The 13,101-nt window shown below is 41.1% G+C and overlaps 1 long non-coding RNA gene across 1 annotated transcript in view; it reads left to right on the top strand.

Moving 5' to 3' along the window:
- Positions 1 to 12,488, top strand: part of LOC134285039 (uncharacterized) — a 102,599-nt gene extending 90,111 nt beyond the window's left edge. Inside the window, exon 3 of the long non-coding RNA XR_009996104.1 lies at positions 10,119 to 12,488. This is a non-coding gene — a long non-coding RNA (uncharacterized LOC134285039). The remainder of the gene's footprint in view (positions 1 to 10,118) is intronic.
- The last annotated feature ends 613 nt before the right edge of the window (positions 12,489 to 13,101 follow it).

Below are 13,101 nucleotides of genomic sequence, written 5' to 3'. Positions count from 1 at the left end.
GGGAAAACGACTTTACTCGAGCACGAAATAAAATTGGTTCCGGATATGGAATTGAAGGCAGCTCCTATGTATAGGTGTTCTCCATATGTACAAACATTTGTCGATGAAGAGATTGAAAGGATGAAGCTTATGGACGTCATTGAACCCTGCGATTCCGAATATGCGAGTCCCCTGCTTCCGGTAAAAAAACCAAATGGGAAATTCAGGGTTTGCCTTGATTCGCGTCGAGTTAATTCGGCGACAAAGAATGACGCATATCCTATGCCACATCTACATGAAATTTTACATAGAATTGAGCAGGCCAAATATTTCAGTGTAATAGATTTAAAAGAGGCGTATTGGCAGATTCCTTTGGCGGAAAAATCGCGAAACCTTACTGCGTTCAGGACACAGAAGGGACTTTATAGGTTTAAAGTAATGCCCTTCGGGCTAAAAGGGGCACCATTTACCATGGCAAAATTGATGAATTTGGCTTTAGGATGCGATTTGCAACCATATGTGTGGGTTTACTTAGATGATATTATCATCGCGACCAAGACTTTGAATCACCATATTGAACTAATTAAAGAGGTAGCCAAACGGTTGGAAAGAGCTAAGTTGACGATAAGTCTAGCAAAATCGAAGTTTTGTAGAGAGAGCGTTCGATATTTGGGGTACATAGTCTCCGAAAAGGGGATTTCCATTGATATGGAGAAGGTGCGGCCGATTTTAGATTACCAATCTCCAAGAACAGTTAAAGATATTCGAAGACTTTTAGGATTAGCCAATTTTTATCAAAAGTTTATAAAAAACTATAGTGCCATCACAGCACCGATAACGGAGCTCTTAAGAAAAGAAAATAAAAAATTTCTTTGGACACCTGAAGCAGAAATCGCGTTAGGAAATCTTAAAGAAGCTCTCATAAGTCCCCCAATTTTAGCTAATCCCGACTTTAGTGAAACTTTTACAATTGAGTCAGATGCCTCTGACCTGGCAATAGGAGCAGTATTGACCCAGATACAAAACGGGGAAAAGCGAGTAATAGCGTACTTCAGCAAAAAGTTGAACTCCACTAGAAGAAAATATGCGGCTGTCGAAAAAGAATGCCTAGCAGTATTATGGGCAATAGAAGCATTTAGGAACTACGTAGAAGGAACTCATTTTAACGTAATTACAGATGCGCGCAGCTTAGTTTGGCTATCTAAAGTAAGTGCGGAGAAAGGATCGGCAAAGTTGTGTAGATGGGCGTTAAAATTACAACAATTCGATTTTAACATCGAATATCGAAAAGGACGCGATAATATAACTGCCGATTGTTTATCAAGATCGCTCAACACCATTTCTACAAAATGGGAGGACTTGGAACACAGTGCGCTCAAGAAAAAAGTCCTTGCAAAGCCAGATGACTTTAAAGATTTTAAAGTAATTGATGATGACATTTTCAAATATGTCACAGACGAATCCAAAATTACAGACAGTCGGTTTAACTGGAAACTTATTCCTAAGAAAGAGCTTAGATTTCAACTGATTAAGTCTACTCATGAGGGAGCACACTTAGGATTTGAAAAAACGCTAGAAAAACTTAGGGAAAAGTATGTTTGGCCTCGGATGTATACGGAAATTAAACAGTATTGTTCTTCCTGTTTAGCATGTAAAACTTCCAAATCTGATAACCAAAATCACGTTCCTCCCATGGGAAAACCAAAATTAGCGACACAGCCCTGGCAGATACTAGCTATAGACTATGTAGGCCCATTTCCAAGGGCGAAAAAAACAGGTAATACTTGCTTGCTCGTCATCACTGACATTTTTACAAAATTTGTAGTAATTCAGCCGTTAAAGGAAGCAAAATCGAAACAACTAGTGTTCTTCTTAGAAAATATGATATTTTTGTTATTTGGAGTACCCGAGGTAGTTTTATCCGATAATGGAGCTCAGTTTCTCTCTAAAGAGTATAAAAGTCTTCTAGATAGATATAGGGTAACTCAATGGCTAACTCCCGTATACTTTCCGCAAGTGAATAATGCGGAAAGGACGAATCGAGTAATTACTTCAGCCATAAGAGCGTTAATTAAAAAAGAGCAGGATCACTGGGATGAGGATATTTATAAAATAGCAAACGCAATCAATAATGCGACTCACTCCTCAAGTGGGTTTTCGCCGTACTTTACTAATTTTGGCAGAAACCAAATAAGTTCAGGAGAAGAATACCAGAATTTGAGAGATATAAACAGTGACACTACACCAACAGCGAAAGAACATTCGGAAAAGATGAACAAAATTTATGAAAATGTGAGAAATAACCTAAAAATAGCTTATGATAAATATTCAAAATATTACAACTTGAGATCGGGGAAAAAAATTGAATTCCAAGTAGGAGATAGAGTTTTGAAAAAGAATCATTTCTTGTCCGATAAATCAAAAGCATTTAATGCAAAGCTGGCGCCAAAATTCTCTGAAGCCATTATAAAAAGAAAAGTAGGAGAGGTGTGCTACGTTTTAAAGGATTTAAATGGAAAATTGTTAGGATTGTATCATGTATCCCAATTGAAAAAGTTATAAATAACATTTTTTTTTTGAAATTCACAGAAAAAGGAAATAAAGCTTATCGTGTACGTATATACACTAGGCAATAATAATCAAAAACAAATTGGAACAAATAAGAAAGAATCATAAAGAAACTAGAGAAAAACATGAAAGAAAGAATGTAAAAATTAAATTGAAAGCTATGTACTTAAACAATGTTGTCTACAGGAAACCTGAAACACAAAAATACGCAAAGTCGGAACGAGTAGAACATTTACGTTCAAAGGAAAAAGAAGGAAATTAAGAACGTAAACGGAATATTAAACACTACTTACCAAAAACCACAAACTTGGCAAAACTAGGGATCATTATTACTCATACTATTGATTCCAGGGTAATGTTTGTGCTAAAAATAGTAAAAAAAATTGTAAATTTGTATATATGTAAATATGTAAAAAGATCAGAACTTTGAATCTTTTAGAAAAAAGACAACAAAAGTAAAAACAAAAAAATAAAGAAAATAGGTGGCTCTGTTGTAGATTCATCGAATCTATATTTTGAGATCGACCAATACAGTTACATGAAAAGAACATAAACAGTTCAGTTTGAGGTCAGTGAACTGATGTATATAGAATATTTTGAGGAAACGCAAATTTGAATTTATCGAAGAAGCTAGAATGAATAGAAATATAATTATAATATTAAATGTAAAGGAATACGGTACTTACGTTTTTGGCGAAGCAGATTCAAGGTCCATCCAAAAGCATAGCATTATCAACAAAAAAGCAATAGCCCGGTTTACACAGATCATTTTTACCGCAGCTAGCATTTCTCTCCGTTCGCAGTAGCATTTCTACATCGACTGTGAACAATTGTTCGATAAATAGCAGCAATAGGCTAAACACTCAAACAGCAATAGTATAAAACCCGAGAGAAATGTGCGAAAGAGTAGGGTGATATTCGGTAATTGAAGAGAGTTGGTTTTGTTTCCATATGGTGATATGGTGTGCAATTGGTGATATTAGGTACATTTTTCTATAACCAATACGAGTTCGCTTTGCTTCGATTCGTTTTTGGGTTGGATTAGAATATGTACGTTCAGATAGGTTCAGTATCCAATATATGTATTGGAGTAGATAATTAAACAAAGAAAGTATCCAATGAGTCGATTGGAGATTTTGGTAGATAACTCAGTTAGTGTCGGGTACATGATCCTGAACGCATGGATCTCGGGTTCGTTGAAATAAATTCCGGTTAAGAATTGAAAATGTCGGTTTCGCGCCTCGGAAAAAACGTATAGTGTAGTTTATTCGGTTTAAGTGGTACAAAACTTGGTTTATTTGTTGTATATAACTGTATAATGTAGAGTTCGGTTTAATTGTTGTATATAACTGTATAGTGTAGAGTTCGGTTTATTTGTTGTATATATCGTATGAAGTGCGGAAATTTAATGAGGTAAAAAAAAAAAATGCTACACATTTTTTTTTTGGGAAAACTGGGGGATGATGAAACGGGTGAATTACCGTTTCATTGACATCCCTACATATAAGTGTGAACTTGCGCCTGTGAGATAGGCAGCAAGGGTGAAAGTGCTCGAATTAATATGAAGGAGAAATATGAGTAAGAATTTGATAATGGTGATAGGCAGTTGTTGGTAATAGTTAAATGGGACACCAAGAAAGAAAATTTTAATGTGAATTTTTAGATCAAGAAAATGAAACCGGAAACAAAGGAAAAATAAGAAAAGTTAGGGGTCTTGACTTGGAAAGAAATTTCATTTGGTCTTTCCCGTTCAGACCGCCGAACAAGTTAGATTAAAAAGTGAATATTTCGTGAAGCTGATAAAAAGTTAATCAAAGTAATATATAATAGTAAAAAGAAGAAATGAATTCAAAATTAATATAAAGTTTTTAAAGCTATTTTCAGAATTAAAGTAAAAGTTTTAATATCCTAATAAAAATCGTGAGTGAGCAGGTGAAAACGTTAGGAAAAAGTAAGAATTAATTAAAAGTTATAATTTTCCAAGTGTTAATCAAAGTAATTACTATAGGCAGAAAAAATCGTGAGAAGATCGAGTGCTGCTACAATAGGGAGAAAAATATTGGTTTAACGTGAGGTAAATGGTGTGATTGGTATGGGCTACGAATCTTGGTGCTAACTATTTTTGACTTTCGCAGTCACCAGTCGTGACCACGATCCGTTGGGTGGTTTGTGGAAGTGTGGAGAAAAGAGACCCACGTTTGCGGTCTCGCAATGTGCATGCGAACACCACAACTGCAAGCATACGAACAATAGCACCTACTCGGTATCATCCGTGCTAGAGATCAGGCGGCGGCGATCCCCTGGATATATTCTTTGCCTCGTGGCTGCGGGCCACCAAGAGTATACCCAGAGAGCGTGGTCATCGGATTTGGTTGTTCGGACTCGCGTGCACCACCCGTCACCACGTGGTAGCAAGGATTCGCGAGCGGTTTGACTGGGGAAAGTCTGCCACAGCCAGCGCGATCGCCCATTCTCACGTCCCGGGAAAAATCCATGGTAGACCGTCTAGATCGTACCTCCCACCGAACCTTCCACCACCCCCCGAACCGGCGTAAGATCGTGTCGTTGTTTACAACCGCCTGGGAGCAGTCGGTTTCCGAGTTTTCGCCAACGACGCCTCCCGACGCTGCACCTTCGTCGGGCCAACGAATCGTCCTACGGGTAGCTAGAGAGCGGCCCATACCAGCAGCAGCGAGCGTTCGAGAAGACGGCGGCCGTGACCCAAGGCCGACGTCGCCAGAGGCTACGACACGAAGATAGGTATACCTTTACCTCAAGCGCTGTAAGTACCACCACCATTACGCTCCGGCACCAAGCACGTAACCTTGATTTAACCACCAACATATGAACACTCCAACAGTGTGGTAGTGGGGATAGGTTTAGAGAGAGAGAGAATTGTATTGCTCATGATTATACAGAGTTGCAAGAGTGACGTCACTATTAGGTTTTTTTTTCTGAATTCAATACAGATAAACGATATGTTGCAACAAAATATAGAATCCAATTAGAAAATAGCTTTAAAGAGATTAAAGTGCTTAATTTTATTTTAAATTGAATTTTAAATGCATGTTTCTTTTTACAAGCTTCAAATAAATGGATACTTAGATAACAAATGAAATTTGGGAATAAAAAGGATTTTTGGAGAGAATTTTTGGATTTTACATTTGGGAAGGAAACCTTGCGATTGAGGGAGAACCTAAGGAGGTGGATTCTGTAAGTGACTTAATATAGAGTTGGCTGGGCAAACGAACCGTGAATTCTGGCAGACGACTCACCTCGTCTGGCGCGTAAGCTAGAATTTTGGAGGTCCTTGCAGGATCCTCCTTACAAAATAAGACCGGTGGTTCTCTACGGACACGAAACATGGACCATGCTCGAGGAGGACCTGGAAGCACTCGGAGTTTTCGAGCGACGCGTGCTAAGGACGATCTTTGGCGGTGTGCAGGAGAACGGTTTGTGATAAGGATGAACCACAAGCTCGCTGCACTTTACGGCGAACCCAGCATCCAGAAAGGTGGCAAAAGCCGGAAGGATAAGGTGGGCAGGGCATGTTGTATGAATGCCGGATAACAACCCTGCAAAGCTGGTGTTTGCAACTGATCCGGTTGGCACAAGAAGGCGTGGAGCGCAGAGACCACGATGGGCGGACCAGGTAGAGCGTGACCTGGCGAGTATTGGGCGCGACCGAGGATAGAGAGCGGCACCCACAAACCGAATATTGTAGCGTACTATTGTTGGAAGAAGCGGAGTGTGAAGAAATGGAACTGCTGTGCCGTTCCCAAGAAACACGGAAGTTCTATCAGAAGCTCAACGCATCCCGCAACGGCTTCGTGCCGCGAGCCGAAATATGCAGGGATAAAGACGGAGGCCTTTTGACGGACGGAAGGTGGAAGCAGCACTTCGATCAGCACCTGAACGGCGTGGAGAACATAGGCACGGGAGCTCACGTCAACGGAGGAAACGACCACGCCAGTGCAGCGGAGAACGGACATGAACCAACTCCCACGCTGAGGGAAGTTAAGGATGCCAATCACCAGCTTAAAACCAACAAAGCAGCTGGTAAGGATGGTATCGCAGCTGAACTTATCAAGATGGGCCCAGAAAAGTTGGCCACCTGTCTGCATCGGCTGATAGTCAGGATCTGGGAAACCGAACAGCTACCGGAAGAGTGAAAGGAAGGAGTAATCGGCTCCATTCACAAGAAAGGCGACCATTTGGAATGTGAGAACTTCAGGGCGATCACTATTTTGAATGCTGCCTACAAAGTGCTATCCCAGATCATCTTCCGTCGTCTTTCACCTAAAACAAATGAGTTCGTGGGAAGTTATCAAGCCGGCTTCATCGACGGTCGACCGACAACGGACCAGATCTTTACCGTACGGCAAATCCTCCAGAAATGCCGTGAATACCAGGTCCCAACGCATCACCTGTTCATCGACTTCAAAGCGGCATACGATAGTATCGACCGCGCAGAGCTATGGAGAATCATGGACGAAAACGGCTTTCCTGGGAAGCTGACTAGACTGATTAAAGCAACGATGGACGGTGTGCAAAACTGCGTAAGGGTTTCGGGTGAACTCCCGAGCAGAGTAAAATAGCTCAATAATAGCATATTTTGATACGGATATCAAAAAGTGATATTTGTTTGTTTGAGATAAGAGGTAAAAGTACTGAAAATAATATCTCATTTTTACTTAAACATCATCACCATAGCACATTTAGCTCTTGGTAAGATCAAATATCAAATTTTGCTATTGATTTGATGGTTCAAGAACAAATTTTTGCTATTATTTTCAGTACTTTTACCTCTTATCTCAAACAAACCAATACATATCACATTTTAATCGTCAGTACTTGAGCTCTGCTCGGGCTATCCAGTTCATTCGAATCTCGCCAGGGACTGAGACAAGGTGACAGACTCTCATGCCTACTCTTCAACATCGCTCTGGAAGGTGTGCTGCGACGAGCCGGGCTCAACAGCCGGGGAACGATTTTCACAAAATTCGGTCAATTTGTGTGCTTTGCGGACGACATGGACATTATTGCCAGAACATTTGGAACGGTGGCAGAGCTGTACACCCGCCTGAAACGCGAAGCAGCAAAGGTCGGACTGGTGGTGAATGGCTCAAAAACAAAGTACATGCTAGTAGGCGGAACTGAACGCGACCGGATCCGTCTGGGTAGTAATGTTACGATAGACGGGGATACCTTCGAGGTTGTGGAGGAATTCGTCTACCTCGAATCCTTACTGATGGTTGACAACAACGTGAGTCCTGAAATTCGAAGGTGCATCATCAGCGGAAGTCGTATCTACTATGGGCTCCAGAAGGAGCTGCGGTCTAAAAAAATTCACCCACGCACCAAATGTACCATTTTCAAAACGCTAATAAGACCGGTGGTCCTCTGCGGACACGAGACATGGACTGTGCTCGAAGAGGACCCGCAAGCACTCGGAGTTTTCGAGTGACGCGTGCTAAGGACGATCTTCGGTGATGTGTAGGAGAACGGTGTGTGGCGGAGAAGGATGAACCACGAGCTCGTTGCACTTTACGGCGAACCCAGCATCAAGAAGGATACGGTGAGTAGGACATGTTGCAAGAATGCCGGACAACAACCCTGCAAAGCTGGTGTTTGCAACTGATCCGGTTGGCACAAGAAGTCGTGGAGCGCAGAGAGCACGATGGGAGGACCAGGTGTAGCGTGACCTAGCGAACATTGGGCGTTGGGCGCGACCTAGGATGAAGAGCGGCAGCCACAAACCGAGTATTGTGGCGTACTATTGTTGATTATGTCATGTCTGAAATGTGATGTTGAACAAATAAATGTATGTATGTTATGTATCACGTTGGAAAAAGCTTGCTGATGTACAGTTTGGGTCAAAAGTGACCCCAAAGGTGCACGGAGGATTAACGACGGACAACAACGTTAGCCATGAAATGCGATCAGTGGAAGCCGGGCCTACTATGGGCTCCACAAAAACCGGCGTTCGAAAAAGATTCACCTCCGCACCAAATGCACCATGTACAAGACGCTGATGCCACTCTATGGATACGAGATCTGGACTATGCTCGAAGGGGCATGCAAGCACTTGAAGTGACCGAGCATCGGGTGCTTAGGACCATCTTTGGATAAGTACCATCCCAAGCAACCAAAAGTTCGGATACCACTTGAAGAACGAACTCAGAAGTTTAAGTTTGGTTCAATTCAAGTTTCGCTGAACTTAAATCTCCAAAAAGTTCGTTATGTATTAGTTATGAACTTGGAAGTACATGTATAAGCTTTTGACATCTCTTCAAAACGACATTAAAGTCGAAAAAAGGTTCAGAAAGAACTTATGTTGAACTTTAAAACCGAGTTCATTCAAATATTAACCGAACTCATGTTGAACTTTTTCGTGCCTTTAAAACTCGAAAATAGTTCATTTGGACATATTACAAAAACAAGTAAAAAACATTAAAAATTATTTCAAGGTATAAGTCAATATGGATTACACATGTACTAATGTTTAATAATAATAAATTACTTTTGAGGACTAAGCGCATTTTTTTTTCATTTTTTCGAAGCTTATTTTTAAGCTGAATAGCGTTCCTTTCAGCGACACAAGTGTTCTTTTTGTGAACTCAAGTTCGGTTAATTACTTAAAAAGTGAGCTAAATAGAATGCTATTCATCTTCCTTCGAATAGCTGATTAGCTGATTGCTTGGGACCAATAGGCATCATCAGCGTATGAGTATTGATGATCTATTTGTAGGCAACAATGGAGCCTACTTCAGGTTGCAGATCAATATAAGGGGCTGGGGAGGGAAATGAGGATTGAAATCGGTTGTTGCCAACTGGTTGTTGAGTCCTCTGCACCTGCACAAGGTCATGCGAATGTTGGAGTGTTGTTGGGAAATGTTTATTTTTGGAATAGGGGTTCACGCATTGGTGCGTGGATGCCAGGCGTAAAGTGATAGATTATGTGAGGATTACTGTGAAGCGGCGTTATGATAGATATACTGTGCTGTGAAAGTTGGAAGGAAGGGAAAAGGCTTTTTTTTGTTCAATCCGTTTCTAGTTCTAGCGATGGCTATGAACATTCGTTTTCACATGAGATGTACACAGATAAAAATAATGAGATTTACACGTCATGTAAACTTCATTTTAGCCATGTAAACTTAATGTTATGATGGTTTACATGATATATCATGTAAATTTGTGTTATATGTCATGAAAACTCTCAGAGTCATGCTGAATTACATGACATATAATGGAAGTTTATATGATATGCCATGTAAACTTCTGTGATATCTCACGCTCCAATTATGTGCATCATATGTCACAGAATTTTACACTCTTTTTTCCATCTGTCTATGTATATATAAGAGAGAATAGAAAAAGTAGATAGAAAGATACAAAGTAGGAGGAATGGTACTAGTCAGGGATTGAACCCAGGACTTTCTGCATACGAATCAAAAGCGGTAGTCACTAGATCACCAAACTCTTCAAATAAACGCGAGAAAATGTTTCATTACGTAATTTATGTATGACTGATATCTGGGTATAATTTTTTATTTTCTTATTCTTTTTAGATATGTTCCAGTTACCGTGATGATGTATCTTACGGAAAACGGAAAGAGCGTTGTGGAATATTTGTACAAAAGACAGCCACCACATTGCTAAAAATATCAACCACCTATCTCCGTTTCGATATCCGAGAACAGCAAGGAAAAAATCGAAGAAATCGCAAGGAAGAGTGCCCCATAAGGCAACATCGGTTAATTATAATACCGCCGCGCCGGAGCTTTTCGCTGAATCTGCATCTTCAAGAGAGCAGCCAGCACCCACAACGACATCGCCTTCGCCTTCGTGCCTGCAACGAGCATGACGAGGACGATCTTCAATACCAACTGTTTTGCTGATGCCACCCCGCCGCCGCCGGACGCCATCCATCCCCTCGGATCCAAGTAGGTACCCCAGAACACACATAAGTGCGCCCTCTCCAGTTTCCATTTTTTCCCGATATCCCCTACTTTGTGTGGACTCGTTCTTTCCTATTCATTCATTGGGACGGTTGATGGCGCGAATCCCAGGAAATCAACCGAGAACACCAGCATCTGCAACAACGGACCCGATCGAACGAACGAACGTGTTGAAAGGCGCCCGTCCAAAGTGAGATAACACATGTTTTTTGTTTGCGCGGCTTCTTCACGGCTTGCTCGATTCCCTCTTGGATCTGCATCCCCCCCTCAGTCAGTGCGGTGGGGACGGTTGGGTTCAGGTTCAGTGATGGGAACATCTGCCAAAGAGCGTGAGCTGCAATGCATGCAGCATGCAGCAGAGCAGTCGTGGAGGAGTGTCAAGTCAACGCGGTGTGGCTGTCGGTTGCGTCGTCGTCATCGTCGTCGTCGTCGTCTATCGAAATTCGCTCTGTTCTAGTGCAGGGGACTTCTAAATTCACTGTAGTCCAGAAAGCAACTTCGCGTAGGAAGAAAATCTAGTCTGAAAATCCAATTTTCATTATTTAAGCTTCTAATAAACACTCTTCATATTCAGACACAAAATCTGTCTTCTCACGTAAGTTTGCTTGATCCACCAAATTGTGCACTATTTCATGCAGCTGCAATGAGCTTAATTTTCAAACCAACTTTTGCGTTCGACGACGACGACGATCAACCTAACCGCGGCCAACCGCGCTTCGGTTACCGTGTGCGCGCAAACAAAGGACAAATGCAACGTGGGATGATGATGATGGTGATGCGCTGCTCCATTCGGAAACCACAACAATGAGTACCGGTCGGTCGGTCGGTCGGTCGGTGGTTGGTGACCAAAAATGGAAAACACACATGGCGTTGCGTAGGGGGGTGGGACGGTGGAAAATCGCAGATTGTCGCTGGCCAGCCTGAAATTTGCTAAACCTGTGTGTATTTGATTCGAACAATCAAGGTGAGCAAATTTTCAGGTGTGTCGGAGAACAATCGTAATCATCGTGGTGGGTGGGTGTGGGGAAGTACTCATCCAGTGCAGTGTGTAGTTAGAGTGAGCTGTTTTTTTTCTGTGCAACGTGATTCAACAACAACAGTGAATTGTGTCCGGAATCGAGAAGGGGGATTGGTTTCCTGCGGTTTGTTGGTAGTGGAAGTGGAAGTGATTCACAGATAGTAAATCTGCCTGCTGCAAACAGTTTTGTTGAGAATGACGGATTTTACATTATTTTGCGCTTTAGAGGTCATATAAAGTTGTAGCTAAGAAAAAAACGGGAATATTTGTATTTGATACTTCACTTAGAACCAAGAACATCCTGAACACCATGAAGTGTGTATAAACGAAATAATTGACAAACCAGTTGTTCTAAAAGCAGAATTTGGATATGGGTTAGGTTCATATGTATTAACCTCCGTTAAGAGTATCAAAAGGTATTTAATATTCTGGGATGGTCTAGGTGTTCCAAACTGTCCTGCAGTAAAGTCCATCAAATCTACAAGAATAATATCATGTGTTTTCGCCATAAATAATAGCATTGCATACTCTCGTAACAGCAGTCATATCTGTTATACTGAGTAACGTTGCATTATCAATCACGGTTACTGGACCAACCTAAAGTCTACTATATAAGGACTGTATCGTTAATTATGAGTACACCCGAAAATTGCTGTATTTGCAAATGTTTCATTGATTTTGTAAATTAAGTTCAATTACATTGTTTATTGACCATCAGAAAAGCCCATGGTAGGGGGAGTAGGGGCATAATGGACACCCTAAGCAAATGAGTATGTTAGCGCAGGGTTCCTGATTTGCACTTTTCATGTTGTATGTTTGCTTGTCAACGACGACAGCAAACTCCGGCGAATGGTGGGAAGCCACACTTGCAAATTACTCATTCGTCCACATTCGCATCGCAAGCGATCGAGCGGTGATGCGATTCGTGAATGATACGATTGATATTGTGCATACGATTTTTTGATGTTTTCTAATTATTTTCTTTGCTAATCTAGCATTTCAACAACAATACACTAAAAATGTATGCATTACATGCAGAAATTCTCTTCTAGTTATGATAATAGCCGCTTCGATCGCTCACCAACGTTCTTCACCATTCGCCGTTCATTCATTCGCTTGCGATCCAAACTGCGACGATCGGCAACGAATATCCATGTCAACCAGCTTGCGCATCGTTTCCCACTGGTGATGGGGTTGCGTGTTTGATCACGACACGACTATCCGTTTGCTGCATCTTTCTCGATTCGCTTCAGCAAAGAGCAGTGTTGCCACATTTTTTTCGGTTTTCATCTGTGATTTTGGCCCAAAAAATCTTAATTATCTGTAGTTTATTTCAAAAATCTGGCATGAAATCTGTGATGTGGAAATGCTTATTAAAATTGAGGAAAACTAACAAAATTGTTATTACATTCAGAAATGAATTACATAACTTTGAAAAAATATGTTTTGGGTCAAATAAATCTCTTTGAGGATGTTGAGATGGTCTTAATGCAACTGTTTGAAATTAAAGCTGCAAAGTTCTTCGAAGTTATCTTATACTTATGATGGCAGCCTTATGCTACGTTCTCACTGCGC

Source organism: Aedes albopictus, chromosome 1 (genome assembly GCF_035046485.1).
Source record: "Aedes albopictus strain Foshan chromosome 1, AalbF5, whole genome shotgun sequence".
Classification (NCBI taxonomy): Eukaryota; Metazoa; Arthropoda; class Insecta; order Diptera; family Culicidae; genus Aedes; species Aedes albopictus.
Note: the sequence above shows the minus strand (reverse complement) of the source record. Positions and strands in the feature narration are given on the sequence as shown.